The sequence below is a fragment of the Suricata suricatta genome, chromosome 4 (genome assembly GCF_006229205.1).
Source record: "Suricata suricatta isolate VVHF042 chromosome 4, meerkat_22Aug2017_6uvM2_HiC, whole genome shotgun sequence".
Taxonomy (NCBI): Eukaryota; Metazoa; Chordata; class Mammalia; order Carnivora; family Herpestidae; genus Suricata; species Suricata suricatta.
In genome coordinates this window covers 68,044,009-68,048,381 of record NC_043703.1, presented here as the reverse complement: position 1 = coordinate 68,048,381, position 4,373 = coordinate 68,044,009, and the positions used below count along the sequence as shown (strand labels likewise).

General features: G+C 41.8%; 1 long non-coding RNA gene across 1 annotated transcript; it reads right to left on the bottom strand.

Annotated features, from left to right (window-relative positions):
* Positions 1 to 348: 348 nt before the first annotated feature.
* LOC115289579 lies at positions 349 to 1,278 on the bottom strand. Its single transcript, XR_003907689.1, has 2 exons — positions 1,145 to 1,278; positions 349 to 779 (listed from the first exon to the last, which is right to left on the bottom strand). It is a non-coding gene; the product is annotated as an uncharacterized LOC115289579 (long non-coding RNA).
* Positions 1,279 to 4,373: the final 3,095 nt, after the last annotated feature.

The window sequence follows — 4,373 nt, the reverse complement described above, 5'->3', positions numbered from 1 at the left end:
AGCCAAGAGACAAAATCATCATCATCATCATCATCATCATCATCATCATCATCATCATAAAGAAATGGAACCATTTCAACTCGTCTAGTAACTAAGCAAAAACAGGCAAGAAATAAAAAGGGATTATTACAATTTATTTCTAAAGGAAGGTTAGCCACATTTAAAAAATGTAGCAGGGCGCGTCGGTGGCTCAGCTGGTTAAGTGTCTGACTTTGGCTCAGGTCATGATCTTACCTGAGTTGGAGCCCTTTGTGAGCTTTCTATTGTCAGCACAGAGCCTACTCTAGATTCTCTGTCTCCCTCTCTTTCTGCCCCTTCTTCTCTCTCAAAAATAAATTAACATTTAATAAAAAGAAAATGTATCAAGTCATTTATTAAAAAGATAGAAATTATTTCAGTGTCAGTCTCCTGTATGCATGCATCCATTAGGTTTTATTTGTTTGATTTTATTATCATTTGACAATACACCAGCTTCTCTGAATTATCACTACGAAGTCTTCCAAAAGAAAAGCTAGGGCTTTACGCCCAGTCTAAATTTTGGATGTCTTCCCAGTTGAATGTCAAAACAGTAGCTTCCTTTGGGATAACCATTCTTCTTTATTCTACTGAAGAGCCTTTTGAGTGGCTTATTCTGAATAATTATCATGCTTGACTTTCCTTTCACATAATGTGAAAATTTTTATTTTCTTGTTCTCTATGGTAACAGCTAAGTTACTTCAGGCTGGTGCCTTTTCTCTCTTAAATATGTATCTTCTTTCCCGGAGATGGAAGTGGAGACTCTGCAAACACACAAAGGCAGAGAAGCTGTGAGCATTTAGATAAACAGAAATTTGCATCTCTTCCACACTTTATCCACAAGTCACCTTGCTCTTTTCTGAAACCACATACCCATGCACACGCTGGGGCTTTCCAGGTCTGTTCACACTCCCCTCGTTCTGACTAGTGTTCCTCACACATCCTTCACTGTCAACTCAAAATCCACCCTTATCAGATGTTTTCCCTAATCAGAGCTAGGGAATAGTTTCCCACTATCAATCGTTTAGAGTGTGCAATTGTAGCATTATGTTTGACTTAAAAAGAAATCTTTCCTAATTTTCACATTTATACTACCTACAGAATTGTTCTTTTTCATCAGGTTAAATACCTTTGTAATCACATTCTGCTGGTATCCTTCTTTCCTGAAGTTCTGCCACAAGTTGACTTTCCTAGAACAGCAAGGAAGCCCAGGGCTCGCTTAGGGGAAACACCAGGGTCTGGCAGATGGCTAAGCGGGGCAGGATTCTGGCTCCTCCCCTTGTCCTATCTTTGGTTGGCTTCTCACCCATAAAACAGGTCCCATAAATATCCTAAGGGGCAGTAGATTGCTGTCCCAATGACTTTGCCATGTGACCTGGAAAGGAAGAAGGCTGTTCAAGAAGGCAGCGAAGGCTCTGGGGCAGGGTTGACCGCTGATGGCCGGCGAGTCTGAACCAACAACGGTTTCCCAAGGACTGTCTCCCCTCACTATCCTGTGTGGCCCAATTAGATTGGTTCTTTTGCTGAAATAATTTTTTTAATGAATATATTTAGAAAACTGTCATATTCATCTGCTTTTACTTTTATCACTAAAGAATACTTATTTAGGGATCTATCTGGCTGGTGCTGATGATATTTGATAACATTCACAAAATTGCTTGTTTATTTTTATTATCTCATTTCTTCCAACCCATAGTAACTCCTCGGGGAGGGCCAACATCTGTTCTTGCAAAAGGAATAGCTACAGGCTTCTTGCTGGTTTTCTCCAGACCTTAAACTCCAGGGAGATCAGCACCCGTTCCCCCCCTCCTCCCACCATTCTTTTGGATTCCCCTAGAGTTTGTACACAGAAGTTTATGGAAAATCATATTGTAATGCTGAAGTGTTAATTGGATAACAGAATACTGTGAAAGATTAAAACGAGACTAAAAGGAGGGATTGAAAAAGGACAAGAAAAGAAAAAAAGGAAGATTTAGAAAAGACTTTGAAGACCTTTGAAATTATAGCAAATTATCTCCTCAGAGACAAAAAAAATCTAGAATAAGTATTAAAATTATTCTGTCTTATTCTAAGTACTTAGCTTATTTACTGTTAAAATATTAATACTGTGCTCCATTAGATTGAAACGAAAACTTCAGGCTTTAGATTTAGAGTTCAATTCACAGCTTGTTAAAATGTGGAATGTACGAATTCTCTAATGCTCTTGCGACTGTGTCCCAAAGCTATACAGTGAACATGCTACGTGGGGCCAATTACTACCCCAAATTCATAATGTATGTCAGCACTGTGAACAATGTAGAAAAAAACTATTCCCTTTTTGCCAGTAAAACAACATTGAATATTGAACAAACATTCACTGAGGGGCTACTGGGCCCCAGGCTCTGAGACTGGGAGGGGAAGACGGTAGGTTGAAGAGGGAGGAAGATGGAAGTGTGGGGAGGGGAAGTAAGGAAATTAACAAAGCCCAGTACCTGCTTTCAAGGGCATTCGCAATCCCACGAAGGACAGAAGGTGAAAGAGAAGGAAAATGCTGTTGGGATGCTGACAATCGTATACTGACAATGCAGATAGGCAGCCTTCAGTTTTCAATTGCAGAACCACTCTTAGACATCCAGAATCCAGGATTTTCCTGCACCGACCAAACTGCGGAGCTAAGGGGATCATCTGGCTATGTTGTTGGTTTGTTTCTTCCCCTTAGGGCCTGCAAGATTCCTACTTCCCAATCAAAAAGTAGATCAACTCCAAGTGTAAAAACAGGTTTCATTTGCTACTGCTCAAAAAGCTTTTTTAGCTCAAGAATTCTTTGCACTTTTAAGGAAGCTTCACAACTCGCAAGGCTGATAATGTCAAGAACAAGGGATTCGGCCTGGAAATGGAGTCATCCTAGATCCATCATGTAGAAGCCATAAGGCCTTGAATGCATCCCCTCAACTTCTCCAGCTTCAGAGGAAAGAAAGCACAAAACTCTTCCTGCATTAGCAAGGTAGAAACAAAGGTCCGTTCATGATACTATTGCTCTCTATAAGGTAACGAAATGGGGTTTATATCAAGACCATTCACCAAAATCACACACGCTAGCAGGAATAGGAAAGACAAAGAGGAATTCAATTTTCACTTTTTAAATTAGCTTTTCCCTCTTGAACTGAGCTCTAATACACAGTGAAACCTTGTCCTGTAACAGTCTAGCTTCACTTTCTGCCACACCTCTCACACCCAGCACATCAGCCATTGCCAAACTATAACATGTAGTCCAGCCCCTCCATGATTGTGCAAAGTTCCCTCCTTTGGTTTTAAGTGCCCTAAATCTGGCAGTTTGGTTACTCCCTGGAATAACATTTACAATATTGTACTATAATGACTGTCCCCTTGATAGACTGGGAACTTCTTGAAGACAGAGATCATGCATTATTAATCTTTGTACCCCTGTCAGAGTACCTGGTAAATATGAATATGTTTTATCGAATGAATGAATGAATGAATGAACGAGTGCATGAAGTTAAACCATGGTTTTTGCCCACAAAGAACAGAATTGTGACATACTCCAACTATGTGTTAGTGTGGGTTAACCCACAGCACTATTACTCTCGACATTATTCTCACATGTATCACAAAGTTGACTTGGTCAAATTGTACAAGTCAGTGGTTTTTTAGTATACTCAGAGTTTGTGTGATCACTAACGAATTGCAGAATATCTCCACTACACTAAAAACAATCCAACCCATTAAGGGTCACTCCCCTCCCCCCTCCTAGCAACCACCAAGTCTATTTTCTGTCTCCACGGATTTTTAATTAATTTCTTGTTACACAATATACAGAGCATAAATATTAGAACGCATCGCTTCCCATGACTGAAAAGAAAGAAAACCCAAAGCTGCTTTGATTTAGTATAGAGGTATAGAATCAATCTCCTTGCTCGTGACCTCGGACAAGTTGTTGAACTGGATTTCGTTTCTTCGTCAGATGAAGTTTAGACGGTGTGTGGGAGCACCTTCGGATCAAAAACTAAACCAGCAAAGACAAAAAACGAAAGAGACCCTCTGACTATAATCCAATACTCTACCCTAGGTAGCCTGTCCTGGGCTTCCTTAATAAATGTCTTTCTATCATGAAGGTTTCACACCAGAACCGCCGCAGCAGCGCGAAGCGTCCTACAGAAGACGTTTCCTCTTTTCCCTCTCGGCCGTCCAGTTTTTTCTGGGCTGGGAGAGGACGGAGAAACTGCAGAGCCCAGAGCCCAGGAGCGGAGGCTCGGCGCGCCGTACCCGCAGGAAGCCTCGCCCAGCCCGGGACCCCACCCTCCCGCGGCGCCCCTGGAGGGAGCCGGCCGCCGCGCGCGCCACCAGCGCGGGAGGGGCGC